Source organism: Manacus candei, unplaced genomic scaffold (genome assembly GCF_025592945.1).
Source record: "Manacus candei isolate 608988 ecotype Guabito, Panama unplaced genomic scaffold, ASM2559294v1 h1tg000014l, whole genome shotgun sequence".
Classification (NCBI taxonomy): Eukaryota; Metazoa; Chordata; class Aves; order Passeriformes; family Pipridae; genus Manacus; species Manacus candei.
This window is the reverse complement of record NW_026138062.1, coordinates 80,947,039-80,965,690: the sequence shown is the minus strand read 5'-3', so window position 1 is coordinate 80,965,690 and position 18,652 is coordinate 80,947,039. Positions and strand designations below refer to the sequence as shown.

Genomic DNA, 18,652 nt, shown 5'->3' with positions numbered 1-18,652 from the left:
GAATGAACAGGAATCCCCCCAGAATGTCAGGGACAGGAGAGCCAAATTCAGGGGCAGCACCCAGGGCTGAAAAAGAGAATGCAAGCAAAGCGTTGTTTTGATGCCTTTTTTTATCCATACAACATGTTCGTTGGGAAAAATCATTGGGGAAAGGATTCCCCTTGGAGTCTCCGGCTGAATTAATCCTTGGCAAAGAAGACCTGGCATGGTGGCTGGACTGGGCTTCCTGAGAGCCTTTGGCCTCCTGGTTTCTGCTCTTCCAGCTGCTCGTTGCCAGGAACTGCATTAGCAACTGATTGCATGAGGCCTTTGCTCCTGCTGTTCCCTGGGGGAGTGCACATTCCCACCAGGATCCAGGTTCCCAGCCTCCAGCAGGATGCTTGGATACAGAGAGGAGCATCTGTGATCAAGGTCAGGGAGGCATTTGGGACTTGGGGCCACGTTCCTTTGACAGACACAAAACTCTTGGAGGTGTAAAGTAGGGATGAAAGCTGGTCCCTCCTGCCTTGGGCTCCAGACTGGAGATGTCCTGCATGAAAAATTTCATGCCATCTAAAAGCTGTTTATGATGGACATGGAGATAATTCCTCATGTCCTGACCACACCAGCCTGCCAGGGTGGTGGATCTGGTTGGGCTTGCTTATGAGGAGGCCACACTTGATGGTAACTTTCTCTTTTTAAGCCAGCTCTGAGGATATGCTCACCCTGCTACCCCAGCACCTTTGAGTCCCTACATTTTTGGCAGAGAAGGTGTTTGGTGGGGAAGTCTCACCTCCTGAGCTCTGCTCTGACAGTGCCTTCCATCTTCTTGCTGCAGTCACTGTGCACCACAGTCAGTGCAGCCAACGAGGGAAAAGCCTCAGCAGGAGCTGCCAAGTTCTCTGGCTGCTGGACCTCTGAGTTGGAGAAACTGGTCAGGCTCCATCACCATAACTCCACTTCCATTACAAATAGCTTTTAGATGGAATGAAATTCTGGGGTCTCAGGCCCACATTTCTGGCCATCCAGTCCAGGTTTCCTTCTGGAAGTGAGAAGTTTCCAGCAGCTGCCTGTGAGCCCAATGCACCCGCTCTGCCAGGACTCAGTGGGAGCTCCAGGAAACCTTGAGTTTGTTGGGAATTCAGATGAAAAAGCCTCAGCTTTGCTGCAAGCGGGAGCTGACCCAGAGTTTCTCGAGAAGTCACCTTTTGGCTCATTTTCCTCTCCAACCTGCTTTCCTGCAGCTCCACAGACGTCAGCAGGGGAGGAAGGGCCTGCTGAGCCTCTCCTCCCCGACGTGATTAATGCCATGATCTTCACAGGCTTTCCTTTTCCTCTCCTCCTGCTGGCACACCCTGAAGTGCCTCAGGGATTCAGGGTTGCTTTCCGCTCCTGGCTTTCCTTTGCCCAGGAATCCTAGAGGAGCAGTGTGGAGCACAAGGATCCAGGCACACGTGGTGCTCCAGGCTCCAGCTTCATCCATGACTTCAGCAAAAATGGTGGGTGTTTAGGAGGTGGTTGGGAGTAGGAGACCTCATCCATCTTCTGGTGAAGCACGTTGGGAAGGGAGATTTTGAGACTCGCATCTGGCATCTTTGCAGGCCCGAAGGTACCTTTGGTATTTCCCACCCAGGAAAGATTTAAAATAACTTCCCTCAACTCATTGCTGTTTCCTCAACAGCTTGTTTGCCCTGGCTGTTGGGCCAGAGGCAATTCTCCAGCTGGAGGCATTTCTCTGGGAAGTGATCGATCCCAGTTACAATGAGAGATGAAGGGTGGAAACGCTGATGGAGATGCATTTGGGGTCCCACCATCCCGGTGGGACCACACAGCTGGGCACACTCACAGGAACAAAACAGCTCTTTTAAGGTTGAAAACCATCACCATAAACCAGGGCCAGACACAAGTGTCCCAACTTGCCACCATGTGCTGCTGCAGGAACACAGATTGTCCCCCGCCTGGTGGGCACCCAACACTTGGGTCTTATGGATGGGACAGAGATGAAAAAATTTCACCAGGAACCAGCAGTTTTGTGCAACATGAATTCAAAGCTTTGCATTAAAAACTGCCTGGTGTGATTCCTTGTTGCCTCCCGCTGGGTTCTGCAAGGAATCAGGAGTTCTGCACGCGACTTCCAAGCCACGTGGCTCAGATCACCCAGCTGGATGGATGTGCAATTTTTAGCCCCTGCAATGAGTCTGAGCCTTTCTGGAACGGGAATTTTAAGTCTTTCTCTGCTCCTTTTGCTCATTAATAGCATTAAATGCAGTGCTGTTGGCTCAGGGTGTCCATCCCCTTGCCAAGGGACCAGTGAAGGCCTCGGGGACTCTTGAGAAGCCAAAATAACATCCAGCCATGAGGCATCTCCCACAGGGACCAAAACCTGCCAGGAATTTCAACTCTCAGGAGCACTCAGGGATCTGCTCAACTCTTGGGCTGCTTCTCCTTTTCCTGCAGGTGGGTCCATCACACGTGGCCACCACAGGAAATACTTGAACCACAGTGTCCTGTTCCTTCCACTGCAGAGGCGACCAAGCCGGACATTTATTTTGGGAAAAAAACCATCTGTTTCATGTCTGGCACCACCAGTGATGTTTTCTGGGGGAGCATCTCACGTGTCTTCACTTCTCCCTTTCGATTCTGCGTCTCAGAAGATCACAACGTGCTCTTGAAGTGGATGAAAGGGGAAGGCACGTCCCCAGGGATTTATTTTTTAAATTCCAAGAATTCTTCTCTCTCTTATGACAAAGAAAACGCTTGGGTTTCTGTAAAACAGCAGAATTACAGAATTTAGACACAGTTTTCTCTTCCATCATTCACAATGGACAAAAAAACCCCACCAGTGCTTGAGGTTTCTACTCAGCTAAACCAAATAGGATGGAAATATTTTATAGGAAGATTTTGGAGATATCCCAGATATTATTACCCCTTGATTTATGGTTAGCAGGTTATTCTGTGCTGCTTGCTGGGAGATGACTGAACCATGATTTGCTGGAGGTTTTACCAGGAGCATCCCCACAGAGGGACCATTTTACATCTTCCATCCTCAAATGGGGATGATTCCCATCTTTTTCTCCCCAACTAATCCCTCAGGAAACTCTGTGCATTCATTTTTGTGCAAGCAGGGAAGGGCTTAAAGCTGCAACAAAGCCCACTCAGGGTTTGCTTTGTGTTAAGGGCAACATTAAGAGCAAGAATTAGGGGTCCAGGGCCAGCTCAGTGCCCAGGATAAGGGGGGAAACAGGAATAGCTTCCCAGGATGGACTCGATTTTTGCAGGGATGTGGTGCTGGGAGCAGAATTACCTTGGCAGCACCTTCTAAACAAAGCTCAGAGCAGAGCCAGTGCCCAGACACTTCATCCAAACACCGTGGGGAAACCATAACAAGGGAAATACAATCCTGGGGGGTCCTGGCCGTCAATTGTCTGGGTTTGGGCACAGCCAGGCTCGGTTGCTGCACCTTTCTTGGTGCGGTGGCTTGCATGTGCTGGGGGTTTGGGGTGCTACAGGCAGGGAGGGGGATATTTGGGTGCCAGCAGAGCTCCTGGATTCTGAGGAGATGCTGATATGGATGGCAGGATATGGAGGTCGGGTGCACCCTTAGGGGTTGTAAGACCACCCTGAGCAAGGAGATCTGTGCCCATCCGGGGTTAAACCACGACCCCATCACTGCTGGGACTGACAGGGTGGGCCAGGGGGCTCCTGGGTCATTGTGATGACGCCAATCCATGCCTCAGTCTGCCCAGTAGCAGGAAATGAATGCCCAGCCTCCAGGCAACAGCTCTAAAACACTCCAGGACCCTCAAATGGAGGGTTAGACCCCATGTCCTGGGTGAGCAGGCAGGGCCCCCTTGCCCTCAACCTGCCTGTCCTCCAGGACACCTGAGACCTACCCAAGCCAGAAATGGCTGAGCAGGTCCATCCCCTTGTTGCAAAACCAAGGCAGTGGGGAAGTTCTGCAGGGAGGGAGGAGAGGAATGTGATGGGAAACAAGATCAGCTCGTTCCCCTTGAGCTGGCGTGTGCTGGCAGGAACACTGGGTGACATCATCACAACACCTTTTGCAGTGTTTCCACCTCTCTAGTGTGGATTTTTCTTATCATTTCCTGCAAATATGGTTTGATTTTATTCTATTCTACTCCAAGATGTTATTTTTAAATCCATTTATTCAGGTCAGGAGCTGCCAGGGCCTGGGTTACTCTCTCTCCGTGCATGTCAAAGGGAGAGCCCTGGTCCCACCAGGGTGGCAACAGCTCTGACACAAACTTTAGGGATAAACGCCCAGACAAATCCAGCATAAACAGAAAAAAACCCTTGTGAAATAGGTTTGATTTACTATATCCAGTAATCCTAGGCATTCTCACTTCCTTCCCGCTATTATCCCATGTCACCTTCTATTCTGAGATTTGCAGAGAAATTCACTCAAAGGAAAACTGAACAATAACAAGGAGGAGATTAAAATAAAACCAGGAAAATAATGGGAATGATGGACGAGAAGTTGGTTGGGATTCCAGGAAGGTTCAAGGGAATCTCCTGTGCGAGGACGTGACTGCAAGGATCCTAATCCCTGCTGGAGAGGGAGGAGAAGTTGTTGTGGCGCCTTCAAGACCAACTACAATGGGTGAGTTTGGTCCAAACTGGCTCATCTCAGCAGGGTGGTTGGAGAAAGAGCCATGGGATCCTCTCTAGGATGTGTTGTGGAGGGCTCTGGACCTGCAGCACACGGATCTGAGCACAACTTCCCGGAGCTCCACAGGACCTCGTGTTCCAGAGGCCAAGGGATGAGCTGCTACCAGGCTGCTGCAATTAAGCATCTCATTAAATCTCTATTTCCCAGGCACTTTGGCATCTGTTTTTTAGCAGAGACACAAGAGGAAGTGCTGGTTTTCTCCACCAGGACAAGAGCAGGTGCAAACAACTCTTGGCTAAGCGAGACCTTGGGGCGGGACACACCTCGCGCTCTCCTCTCAGCCTGGCACGCCTGAACGTGCCTCTCTGCTCAGGCCCAGCTTAAGGGCTGAGCTGCATCCCATGTGCTTGATCTCCTCCTGGCTGAGTGTCCAAGTGCCCCGATCCCTGGGATTTTGGAGGTACCACGTGGCCCACGAGCCAGCACAGCATTTGTTGTTTGGGCCATTCCCCAACTGGTGGTGTACGACTCCAAACCCAGCACTTCCCTCTGTAGTGCTCGTGTGTGCACAAGGCTTTTCTGTCTGCAAACAACCAGGACAGCTCAAGGGCTTGGCTCCCACCCTGTTGGCTCCTGGATTTGTTCCTCCTTTGGCTCTTCTCCCTCTTCCTTGCTCCGTGTTTCGGCAGGAGGGCTCCGCTCCTCCCTCCTCATCACTTGCCAGGTGTTAACATGGGAGAGCTCCCAGGTATCAGAGATGTCACCACGTCACTCCTCAGGGGGTTGGGACCTGTGTGCTGACTTCTTTGGGCACCTTCCAAGCAGATGTGTCCAGCGGGATGTTCCCCTCCCTTACGTTCCCAGAAAGCCTTCGTGGGTATTGTGCAGGGCCTGGAGAAAACAATGATGTCAACGTAGGTTCTGGGACTGTCATGCAGGTCCTGGGACTGTCACATAGGTCCTGGGATTGTCACGTTGTCCTAGGATTGTCCCATTGACCTAGGAATGTCACATTATCATCCCAGGACCAGTGAGTACCAGCATTCACACCAGCAGGCCACAGGAAACCACTCACTGGTGTGGTGGCAATGCCAAAGGGTCTGGTTTCTCCTCCTCCTCCTCAGGCAGTTAACATTGATTGGGTTTATGAATTAACTTCCCTCAGAGAGTCAGCAGAGCCGGAATGGGGACATTAAACAAACACGAAGCCCTTTTGTGACTCAGGCCGTGGCCCCGTGCCAAGACAAGCACACAAGGCCTCAGCTGGGCTTTGGGAATTGCTCACTGTTAAATCCACATGGTCCTGGAGAAGACACCGGGTGGGTCTCTCCCTAAATGCAGCTGGGGCAGGTGAAAAACTTCTCCTCTCCCCAGCTCTGCTGCTCAGGACCTTTGTCCTTCAGGCAGAGCAGAGTCAGAACATCCTTGCTCTGGAAAGATGATAAACCTCATCCCTGAGAGGCACCAGGGTACCACGGTGGCACGGACCTCATCCTGGTCCCTCTTCCAGCCCGCACATGCTCCTGCACAGGGATGATGCAGCCCTGTCCTGTAGGCTCCCAAAGGTCTCTATTTTTGAGTAAAATGAGTAAGAGCTGATTGTTCTTTTGGGCGGGAATGATTCAAGAATGATTTAAATAGTAAACCTGTCCTTTTACATGGTTGTTTCCCTCTTTATTCCCCCTCTTGGCTGCTGGGAGGTTTGTAAACATTTATTAAAATCTGCTTTGACATGTCATGAGGAGCATTTCCTTTTGGCCGGCTCCTTACACGTTTGCTTCCATCCAGATTCCCATACAAGGACAATGGGGAGCCAAACCTCTTTCATCCCTCAGAGCCTGCCCAGAGCCCTCTCCAGGGTCATGGCTGGGGATCAGGGAGGCTGAGACCTCCCCAAAGTCCTGGTTGAGACCTCCCCAAGGTCCTGGTTGAGACAAACCCTTCTGATGGTGCCGCCCCCGTGCTAAGGAGGGGGATTTGTCCTGCTTGCAAGACAAAAATCCAAAGACAACAGAAAATTCCTGACAAAAAAGAGACCTCCATCACCTTGGGCCATGGTGCCTCTTTGCATGGATCCACTCTCATCTCAGCAGGATGAGAGAAACAGAGCCAAAGCCTCCGGGAAACATTCCATGGCCCAAAGCAGGAGGGACAACCTCTCTTCTTGACCCCCAACCACACAGCTCTTCTGATCTCCAGCAGAAGACCAACACTCTCTGGCCAGGTCTCACATGAAGCTTTCTCCCCCCAGCACAGGGCACTTCAGGAGTGCAGTCCCCTGCCTTTGATCCGTGTGGCCTCACGAGGACACCATGAGCTCATCCCCCTCCTCCTCCCTCCCCACGAACTCCCAGACATCCTCCAGATGTGCTGCGGAAGGATGAGCACCACATGCTTGTCATCACAGCCCAGATAAAAGCTCTGGCTGAGGAGGATGAACTTCTGTCCCCCGGAGCAGGTGCTCCTGCAGGACAGCAAAGGCCACACGGTCACACCACTGGGAGGGCTGTGCTTGCTCCTGGGAGGTGGGGGAGGCTGGGCCTGGAGAAACATCTCGGCTCGGTCTGCTTTGGAAAGACAGCCCAGGTTCAGCTGGAGAGGAACAACAGTGGGAAGCACCAACATCCCTCCTGACAGAGAGTCTGAGCAGCCTCATCAGGTGATCATCCCACCCCAGCTGCCTTGTTTGGGTTTGATGTGTCCAGATGTGTTCTAAAATTCCTGAATCTTGAGGCTGCTTCTGTAGATCATGGGGGAGAACCAGCTGCCTCCAGAGGACAATTCCCCTTGAACCCCTGGAGATGACATTGGCTGTGTTTTGGGAACACCCTCTAGACTCCTCCAACACTCCCATGGTGGACATTTAACTGCTGAGAGCAGGCTGGGTGAGCCCCCTCCATCCCCCTGGAGAGGGATCCAGACTTACCCTGTCACCTTAAAGATGTTCTCAAAGCTGTGGAAAACCTCAGCCTTGAAGCTTTTGAGAGAATTAGGTCCCAGTTCCAATAGTTCTGCTCTGGAGAATGTTTGCTCAGAACATCTGGGAGATTTGCCTGAAGTGAAAGGCTGAGCACAAAAAGCCAAGGTGGCATCTGGTTTGGGGAAAAAACCAAGAGACATTGGGCTGGTGAGAAACTACGTGGTTGAGTGAAGGCTGGAGAAGGATTTGTGGCATGAAGAGGCACCTACTTGCATGGAATCAGAATAGTTTGGATTGGAAAGGACACAGGGCTCTGGGCACAAAGTGCCACCTGGTGCTTTGGGGGGTCCCAGGCAGTTTTGGGGGGTGCAGAGTCCCACCAGTCCCCTGATTCCCAAAGAACATTGCTGAGCATGGCTTGGAGGTGGTCTCAGGTGACAACAAATTCCCTGAAATCATTATGTCTCCAGAAATCCCAGCTGGAATGGACACTGGGCTGCTTGATCCCAGCAGGTCCCATGTGTGGCAGGGTGTCCAACCCAGGCCCTTTGCTCCAGCTCCTCACCCCAACTCCTTCAGCAAGGTCCTTCAGAAGGTCTAATCAGCTTCTCCCTTAGCCCAAACAGTCCCATTCCTGCAGGCTCCAGCCTGGGCTTGCCCTCCAGGGCTGCTTGGCTCGGTGCCCTCAGGGGCATCCTCAACATTCCACCCACTGTGGGTAAAGGGACAGGGTCACCAAGCCCCACATTTCGCTCCTCTCTTCCAGCAAAACCTCCCAGTATACCTTTAACATCCCTCCCAGTGCACCTTTAACACCCCTCCCAGTGCATCCAGCCTCCCAGTCCGATCATGGAAGCTCCAATGCAGAGAGGAAAGGCGAAAAAATAGAGGGAAAATCGGTACAACCCCACGTTTACTGCCCCAAAGTGCCCCTTCCTGCCACCCTGCAAACGCAGCAGGCAGGGTGTGCCCCCAGTTTAAAAATGATCCCAGTTTAAAAGTTCTCCCAGTTTAAAACTGCTCCCAGTTTAAAACTGCTCCCAGTTTAAAAGTGCTCCCAGTTCCTAAGCACAGGGTGAGTGTTTGGGGGGAGATAAGGGCTGGTACAGACACAGGAGCTGGGCTGAGATAAGAACAGCCACTGGCTGCAAAGCGTGGAAGTGTTTCAGCTCCATGGAGCTGCATCCAGGGCCAAGAGACCCTGGACTGCTCCAGAGATAGGAGAGGGACACACAGTGCCAGCCTTGAGGGCGTGGGCACAACCTGCCCCTCTGGGATTCTGTCCAAAATCCTGTCTGTTCCAACCAGATCCCTTTGCTCTGCTGCCCTTTGCATCCCTGAGGTGAAAAATCACAGCTAAAAATAACTATAAACTCACACCTTGGGCCAGGCAGGACTCAGGAGCTCGTGGGAATTGGGATCGAGGGCTCTCAAGAGGTTAGAAAGGGTAAAAATGTCCCTTCAGCAGGGCTGGATGGTTTTCCAAGCAGGTCAGAGGGACATGTGGAACCTGCTGAATTGGCACTGAGCACCCAGACACCTCTGGCTCCTGCTAATTTTGGGGTGCTTGGAGCAAAGAGCAGTGCAGGAGGGAAGGGGTCCCTTAGAGGGAGTCACGAGGACACCCCAGCAGCACAGCTGGCCAAAATTCCATCTATGCACCAGGAATACCTCCCCTGTCCTCACCTGGAGAGGGGTGCAAGTGGTCATTGCTCCGAGCAGTGGGTGCAGAAGGTCTCCATGACCAGCCTGGCTGTGCATCTCCCTCACCCTGGATGTGTATCTCCCTCTCCCTGGCTGTGCATCTCCCTCTCCCTGGCTGTGTTTCTCCATCTCCCTGACTGTGTTCCTCCATCTCCCTGGATGTGTATCTCCCTCTCCCTGGATGTGCATCTCCATTTCCCTGGCTGATCAGTTGAGTTTGAACACCACACGTGGGCAGGAGAGACCAGCACAGTTCCACCCTTCCCTCTGTGGGATCCAGGCTTTGGCCCCCTCTCCAGTTCTCCGTGGATGCAACACCAAGCTAAGGGTTGTTTCCCTTGGGAGATCACCCTGGCACTGGGCTTTTCCCTTTCCTTGGCCTTTCCTTTGATCCTTGGACGTCACCTGCCCCAGGTCCTGCTGCTTGGGCCAGCATTAATGGTTGGACTCGATGACCTTTGAGGTCTTTTCCAACCATAATGATTTTATGATTCTATATTTCTATATTCTAAATTTCTCTCCTCCTTCCCCCTCTCTGTCCTTCCCTCCCTCCCCGCCTCTTTGGATTTCATGGATTCATAGAATGTTAAGGGGTTGGAAGAGGGACCTTAAGGATCAGTCCCAGCCTGACATGGGTGGGGACACCTCCCACTAGATTCAAGGCCTTATCCAACCTGGCCTTGAGCACTTCCAGGGCCGGAGCATCCATCCTGGACAAGCTGTTCCAGTGTCTCACCACCCTCTCAGTAAAGAATTCCTCCCCGATATTTCCACATTGCCCTTTCCATCCTGTGCTGAGCAGGTCTGAGCATCCCTGAGGATTTGCCTGGTTCCCTTTCCCTGAGGAAGGATCCTGCTTCATTTATCCATCCACCCAAACCTTGTTTTCAAAGGACAATGCAAATATTTAATGCCCCAAAGGGCATTGACGAGTGATCTCTGAATATTTGGGGACAAGGCTTGGGATTATGCAGAGCTTTTTCCTGCCTACCCCTGAATTACAGTGACCTCCCACGAGCAGCCACAGTGGGAGCACTGGGGAAATACCAGTGCCTTGGAAATGCTGCACAAACAGCACAGGCAAAGCCAAATATTTGTCCTTTCACGCTCCCCTAAGAAGGGTTTCTTCTGTGGAGCTCTCCTGGCTCCAGGCTAGGATGAAAGGGAGGGGAAAGAGGCTGGGAAATAATCCCGGGGGTAACCAAGCAGCACCAGCATTTTAGGCAGATCCTGGACAGTGAACTCAGCTCCTCTTCCTGGTGTTTCCCAGGACACCAAATCTTCTTCCTGGATTATTTGAACCAATCATGAACGTGGCCACGTTTCTCGTGGCACTTCAGGGTGTTTGCACTTGGGTCACGGTGCCAGAGAAGGGCGAAAAATGGGGATGAAACATGGAGCAGAAATCCCAAGGATCTTGGAGAGAAGAGTTGATGCTTCAGCCACGTCTCTAACAATGGGTGTTCATCCACTGGGTGGGGAGGAGCTGCTGGGTTTGGTGGGACACTGGGAAGTGCCAGTTCCTGAGGTTTCAGGTTTCTGGCCCCTGCGAGGACAAAGGATGCCCAGAAAATACTGGAAAACCCCCGTGATGAGAAGATAAATGGAGGGAATGCAATAATAGAACATGTCTTAGAAGCTCTTGTGCTCTCGAAGGAGATTCTTGAGGGGCCTGACAGTGGCTTTTCTAAGGCAACAGGCACTGAGCAGCACCCTGGAGTGTGTTCCAGAGAGTCTTGGAATGCTTTGGGTTGGATGGGATCTTTGAGATCATCTCATTCCAACCACCTCCCACCAGACCAGGTTCCCCCAGCCTTGTCCAATCTGGCCTTGAGCACTCCCCCTGGTTCTGGATCCAGGAGCCAGGGTTTCCTCCTGCCTCTGCCATTCCACAACCACAGTCACATCCCTTCAGGCCCTTCTCACCTCCGTGAGGAGGAGTACAGGTTGGTGAGATGTGACCCACCAGGTCAGCCTGCCCTGGGCTTTGTGTCCCAGTGGTCCCTGTGGCTTCCCAGCTGGCACTCGCTCCATAGCCAGGGAGAGGAGCTGTGAGAGCAGAAACTGTTCCCTCTCCATCCTCCTTCCCTCTGTTCTCTGGGCAATTTCCATGTTTTTTCCCTCTGGTTTATGTTCCAACCCTCAGGCCACACAGGACAACAGGAGTGAGGCAGGGAATGGTATTTAGGGGACAAAGAAGATGTCCCCAACCTCGGTTCTCCATGGGAAGCAGAGTGGTCAGGAATATCAGGATATCCACACGGGATTTTCATCTCCTGGCATGTGCTCAGCCAAGCAAGAAATTATCCACCTGGAAAAGGGGGTTGGCAGCACATCAGGGGCATCTGCTGTTCCCCAGAACAGTTTTGTCCCACAAAGAGGGGCTTTGGTGCTGCTGCACAAGGGCAGTACTTTTACACCCTGGCATAAATTTACTGATTTTGAGCTTTCCAGGGGAAAAAAAAAAAAAGCTGTTTCTTGGCTGAGGGAGGCAGATGCATCAGCAAACCAAGGAATTTTGGAGGTCTTTCAGCATTAAAAGTTGAGGATGCTTTTCCTTAGCTTTTCCTCTTCTCCTGTAGGATCCATGCACGAGCTCAGGGTGCTGTCACCGGGCTCTGAGGGGCCAAGCTGTGGTGGTGGAGCCAGGACAAAGTGTTGGTTGTGCTGTGACAGCCTGAGCAGAGACTCTCCAGGGCTCAGGCTGGGAAGTTAAAATGTCCTGGCCCATGGCCAGAGCAAATATCTCTCTCAGACTCATTGGACTGAGGCTGGGAAGTCACTGAGGCTGCTGGCTGGGGCACAGTCCCTGGAGCAGGGTGGTCAGGGGACACTGCTGTCCCTAAGGGTGACCTCAAACTGTCTCTACTGGGCAAAACCCAGAGCAGAAATGGCCAGGAAAACATGTTCCTGACTGAAACACCCTTTGATTCCCACTAACCCTGGTTGTCCCAGCAGCTTGTGGGTGGCAGGGAGGGATCCCCAGGATGCCCAAGCTCCCACTATGTCCACCAGCTTCACCCTGGGGAGGTGCTGAAGGGGGTGAGATCCCCTGGACTCTGGCCTAGACCATGATATACCAGAAAAAGGCATTTTCTGCAGCAATATTTGAAAATAATATCATTTCTTCTCTCTTATTGAGGCAGTCGGTACATGACTAGCCCATCCATTCTGCTCCAAGAGGCTCCGGACTTTTTACTGTGGGGATCCACAGCAGGTCGACCTCTGAAACAGCCTTTAAAGCTCCCAGCTCCTGGAATCCCTCCTGATTTATCCCTGAGTGTGTGCTCCACCCTTGCAGACAAAAAATGTGTGGCCAGTTTACAGGTTTGACCATCCCTGGGCATTATCTGGGTGGGTTTGACTTGGCAAAGCCAAAACCCTGCCTGGCCATGGTTAGTTTGGATTTAGCAGAGAAAGTTCAGTTCCTGTGAATTATTTTTAGCGGGAAAAAAATTCCTTCTACTGCAGCATTTTACTGCAACAAAAAAAAAAAAGGGAAATGACAGAGAAATGAGGAAGCTCCTCAGAATTAAGCAGCTGAACAGGACGAAATGTTTGCAGAGGGAGTGGAAGTGGGCTGAGGATGCAAATGCAAAGCATTGATTCAAAAAAAGGCCCAGGGCAGCCAGGGCTGAACAGCAGGTTGAAAAACGTCATTGGAAGGAAAGAAAATCTCCTGCAGAAGGTCCATGCCACGTCCAAAGGGTCCATGTCATGTCCCACTCAAGTGTCTACGGAAAGTTTTGAGGAACAACTTCCCAAAAGGTAAAAAGGAGTTACCAGGAAGCAAAGGTCCCAGAGAAGAGCTGCAGAGCTTTGTGGTGGTGGATAAAATGAGTTGTGCTAGGTTGCTGAATTGGTGCTGAGGAGGTGCCAGCACCTCCCATGAGATGTCCCTGTCTTGCTGTTCCACAGGGACATGGGCTGGAGCTGTAATTCCCCAAGGGAAACAAAGATCTCACCCAGTAATCAAGCTCCTTGTGGTTGTAAAGACCTATCCAAGTCCCTGGATTAAGATCTGAGACCCCCTGGATGGAGCTGCTGTGACTGATCCTCCATCACCTACCCAGGGTTCCACCTGGAGGGTGCAGAGTGATCTGTGGAGGTTATAAAAGTGGGAAAGTTTCCAAAGCAAGGGAATTTTCTGGGGATTAGAACCCCACCTCTGCCTCACAAAATCCTGCAGCCACCAAAGCTCGGTGTGATTCTGAGCAGGTGTCACATTCCTCATTCCTTACCCTTGTCCCTCCCCCAGTGCCCTCTGCCAGCAATGGGACACTGGGTCTTATGCAAACACATATAAAAAATGAAGAACACACTGAAAAAAACACATAAATATATGTTTAGATATAAAATGTTTCACAACACCTTTAAAAAGTGTCCCTGCTGCCACCAGGACCTTCAGGAAATTCCCCGGTGGGCAGGACTTCTCCGGGTGAGAGAAACACAAAAGAGGCCCTTTTGGGTGGGATTAAACCACATGGTTAAACCTGAGATTACCTGGGGTCAGTTTGCACCGTGCAGGGTAAACATTTGTTCTCAGTGGAAGAGGGTTTTTTGGATCCCTCCTTCCTTTTGTGACACTTTATCTGGGGGGGGGTAATGAAGCCACCGAGTCTTTCTCTCGCTCTTTTCCGAGGAAATCGGGTTTCTTCCAGTCCTGCAGCTGATCCCTCCTCCCCCACAGGGTAGATGTCCACCAGTTTCACAATAATCCCATTAAGTCACAACCAGACAAAAGCCACAAAGCCGGCCTCAGCGGCAAGGCCAGGGCACGAGGCATTTTTCCTCCCAAAATTTGGGAGGAAAACACCATTCCAGTCAAAGGGAGGTCAAAGTGAATACTTTCTGTCAGTTTATTTTAACCCTTGCCTTGTTTCGGGTTTCTTGCTTAAGAATAAAAAAAAAAAAAAAATAAAATGAATGAGTGGAGGGTTTTTTTGGTTAAAAAAACTCATGGGTTTGAAGTGAAAAGTATCAGAAAAGGGGGAAGGGGGATAATTCCGAACTTTGGGATAAAAGTTCTTTGGTTTCATTTTGTATGAAAAGAATAAAAATCTCCCAAAATTATGACATGTTCTGGGAGTTCAGTTATTCATAGAAACCATGGAATCACAGGATGGTTTGGGTTGGGAAGAATCTTAAAGCTCATCCAGTCCCACCCCTGCCATGGGCAGGGACATCTCCCATTATCCCAGGTTGCTCCAAGCCCTCTCCAACCATTCCCAACACTTGTATTCCCTTCCAAAATACCTCCATCCTCAACTAAGATCAGTCTCTGAGCAGCAGAACAACTCTCTGGGGGTAAATCTTTCTCCCCATCCCCCCCGTGGTGCTCACCTGGAATGACTCCTCCTCCTTGGACATCGTTGGATCCACAGCCCTGGGCTGCGAGTGTCCAGGTCGATCACTGCGGCATCACTGGCACGGCTTGGACTGGGACTCCCCCAAAGCAGCTCTTTTTTTGGGATGCCCAAATGGCTGGATGTGCCCCGGAGTGTCCCCAGGGGGTCCCTGTGGTGCTGGAGGGACCATCTCTGTCCCGGGGGTTTGCTTTGGGTAACAGGGTCTTGTGCAGGCCACAGCCAACAGCTTCCCTAGAACAGGCATTAACCCCCCAAACCAAGGGTCTGATGGGACAAGGGAGGGAGGAGGAGACCCCCAAACCACCGGGTGACCTCCTGAAGCCAGAGGCTGAAGGAGGGAACCCGAAGGGGTGAAGCTCTCTTCCTCCACCTACGGGCAACCAGGAGGAAGAACAGCTGCTGCAAAACGAACTTGACATCCCATTGCAACCGGAACCCGGGAGTTCTTTGCTGACTGGGGCAAGAAACGGGAGCACTTTGGAGATGGGGAGGATTTTGTTGCTTCAAGGGGTTGTTGGGAAGCGTTGCTCTTCCTGCAGGCCTTGTGCTGCTGTGATAAGAGCCTTGTCTCACCAGCCAGGAGCTGAAATGCAGGGGTGGGTTGCAACATCTGGGAATGGAATGATGGATTTCGAGGAAATGACCTCAGAAAGTCGGGATGAGGCTCAGGACAGTGGGGTATTAATCACCAGATGGAACCGGCATCATGGGACGTGGGCACTCACTGCTGCCCACAGCCCTGCCTGGAGGCATCATCCACAGGGATGCTGCTTGATCCCGAAAATCCCATCCTCCCAGCACTGCCGTTGCTCCCACACCTGGAGCATCCCCCCAGGAGCTGGACACAGAGGGGTCCCCGAGCCCAGACCACCCAGCCAGGATCCCACAGGAGGAGAAGATGGGGAGCTGCTCCAGGGCTTCAGATGCTTCCCTGGCCAAGCCCCGTGGTTTCTGGGATGCCGCGGTGTGCAGATGGATTTGGGAAGGCTGACGTGTGCGGTGCCAGCGCTGCCCACCCACTGCTGCCCCCGCGGGGTTATTTTGAGTGCCAGCCCCGTGAGCTCATCCGTGGAGGATGCGGGAGGGGGAGACATCGGAGCAGCGGCACCTTGCTGAGCACGGGGCTGCAGGAGCTGTTTGGGGACACTTGGTGTCACTTGGCAACTCCCAGCTGGCCAGATGGGCTTTCCTGATGGCCAGAGGACAGGAGAAGGCCTTTCTGGGCCACGCAGCCAAGGACCTCCTTGAGATGTGTGTCCTGGAGTCGTGTCCAAGGTGATCTGAGCTGGGAGCCTGTTCTGAGCACGGGTTGGATCAAAGGGCTCCATGGATCCCTTTCCTACATCCTGTCTCCTGTACCCCCCATGGAAGCTTCCAGATCCACTCAGGTGGGGCACGTACCCCTGGAGACCGGGACCACAGGAAATACATCTTCTCCTTGTGGCCGTGGCTCCTGCACTGGAGGAGGAGGCTCTGGGGTGCCCAACTGCTCCCTGAAACCACAGCGTTGTCCCTTCCTCCTGGCCCGAAGCTGAGCTCATCCAACCCTTTGCCCGAGGAGGACCAGAAGCTCTGCCAACCCAACGTGGCATCCCCTGAGCACCTTCCCCTTCTGGCAGCCTTTCTGCCCTGGCTGGAGCTCTGCAGAGCATCACAGCCCCAAGGAACCCCCCGACCAGGAAGCCCCTGCCCAGGGCCATCCTTCCACAACAAACCTGTTTCCAAACGCAGACCTGGTGGGAAACCCCGTTGGGAAGGGCACCTGCCAAGATCCTTCCCGAATGGAATCCACCTCCATCCATACACTTGGGCTCCTTTCCCAACGGTGTCCAGCCAGTTTCCAACCCAGCTGAGAAAAAGGATGGAACACTGTTAAATGAGCATCCAACCTTTCTGCAGGGAAAGGGAAGGAGCTGGAGCAGCGGGTGGGAGGGTGGGGGACGGTGACCAGGCTCTTCCTCTGCCATGAAAACCACAGGGTATAGGAGGAGAGGCCACAAAAGGGAAAGTGCAGAGTGAAGAGAAAATTTCCCAATTCCCTGCAAAGCCCCATGGATGAAAATCAGGACCCTGCCTTGAGTGTCTGGGTGTGCCTGGGTAGTAGTGGAAGGGACAAGGACCCCAATCCTCCCACTGCTCTCCTGGGACTCTTCTCCCATCCCTTGCTGTGCTCCCAGGGTCTTCCTAGGGAATTTTAGCACTCCCATGGGGTTCATTTTCCCTCTGGATTGACCCCTTGCCGCCACATCTCCTCGGCACCAGCAGAGGACTCTCTTGCAGCAAGTTCAGCCTCTTCAGCTGAACTGGTTCCCAATTAAAAATCAGCACAGGATGGGTTTTGCACTGCTGGGATCAGGGTCTTCCATGCACCTTCCACTACCTTCCAAGGTCTCCCAGTGCTCAAGCCTCCGGGTGGGATCTCAGCTGAGAACCCCCCATCCCTTTCTTCCCAAGCTCGGTGGTTTGAGGGCATCTCAGGGCTCCCCCAGGATTTGGAGGGGGCTGGAAATGGGGTTGTCACATGTTGCCTTTCCACAGTGAGTGGCAAAAGCAGAGGAGCAGGAATTGGTGGGGGAATTTCCCATTCTCCCATCAAATGGGGCTTCAAGACCCACCCAGTCAAGAGATGGGATTCAGTGTGACAGTCCAGCTGCTCCCCAAAACACACTCCAAGATGTTGGTGCTTAGACAGGGCTTAAACCTGCAGGTATTTGAGGAGAAATTTTAAATAAACAAGAAAAGAAGGTATTTTAAACTTCCAGGCTTTCCTGAGCAGTTATTTGTCAAGGAGCCTGCAAATATTGGTATTGAACCCGTGAAAGCCTTAAAAATAAACTCCTCACAAAGACGGGTGATTGATGTGTTATTTCAAGCACCCACTGCTGTGGTTTCCTCCTCAGAAATTGCTGCCTTGGCCCATCCATTTTGGGGAATTTCTGCAGTAATATTAGTCTGTGGGATTTGGGAATCTCCTCCCTCTGTTTGAACACAACGTTGGTCTCCTGGATGGCTCTGGGCCACCATTTGTCACCTTCCCTCACTCAGCACTGATGGACACTTTCCCAAGCCACCACAGGCATGAGGGAAGTGGGGGAGGTTTCTCTGGTGTCTAATATCAAGTTTGAGCTCTTGGGTGGGGGCTCCTTTGGCTCCTTCTCCTTCCTATCACAAGTATTTTTCCCATGAAACTCGTAGGAGCTCGACAGGGTGGAGACTTTGCCCCTCTATTAAACTGGCCAGGCAGATCAGAAACGACTCAGAGGGGCAGACAGACTTGTTCCTTGGAAAACCAAGCTCCAAGAAGGAAAACCAGAATTAAAGTAGAGCCAGGACTCGAAAAAGAAGTGGATGTAGCAAGTGTTTTACAGTAACACATGGCCCACTGCCTGCCTCACTCTGATTAAGGATCTGCTTCCTAAAAGGCATGATGAGGAAGGAAAAGCTCTCCTCTGGGATGCTGGGAAGGTCTAGGAGGAGTGTCATCCCTCCAGCCCATGTGGCAGATTTATTGCCTTGGCAGGGAACCATCAGTGCTCTTAACTTTCCCTTCCTGCCCCCGGTGCTGCGTGATGCTCCCAAGAAGTGGTTTGGGCTCGGGTGTCTGTTCCCTGACAATGGATATTTTTCTTCCTTAATTCTCATTCTTGGCTGAGAGTGACTCACACGAGTCAGCGCAGCAGAGACTGGGATGTGATGCCGTAAATCCCACGAGCTAAACCTGCTCACGTCATCCCCGTGGAATTCACGCTGGATCTCCGGGCTGAAAATCAAGAGGGGGTTTTCAGAAGGTCCATTCTGGGACATCTAATTTAGTAATTTTGGGGTTTGAGGCCGTTTCCTTTGTCTTTATGCTCGTGAGGTTTTTTTTGTTTTGGCAGCTAGAAAGCTCTTGAAGAGAGAAAGCAGAGCTGAGCTTTCTCCCCCGGGGCAGGAGACTGTGAAGTGCTTCTGTCCCACCCCACAGGGGCAGTGGGACATCAAGTGTAAACCGATTTGAAGGCTGGAGAAATCAGCTTTGGGATGAAAATGGAGGAATTCATAGGATCACAG

General features: G+C 52.1%; 1 protein-coding gene across 1 annotated transcript in view; it reads left to right on the top strand.

Annotated features, from left to right (window-relative positions):
• The window catches only part of LOC127467504 (uncharacterized), a 229,949-nt gene that overhangs the window by 71,856 nt on the left and 139,441 nt on the right, over window positions 1-18,652 (top strand). The gene's annotated exons all lie outside the window — the stretch shown is intronic.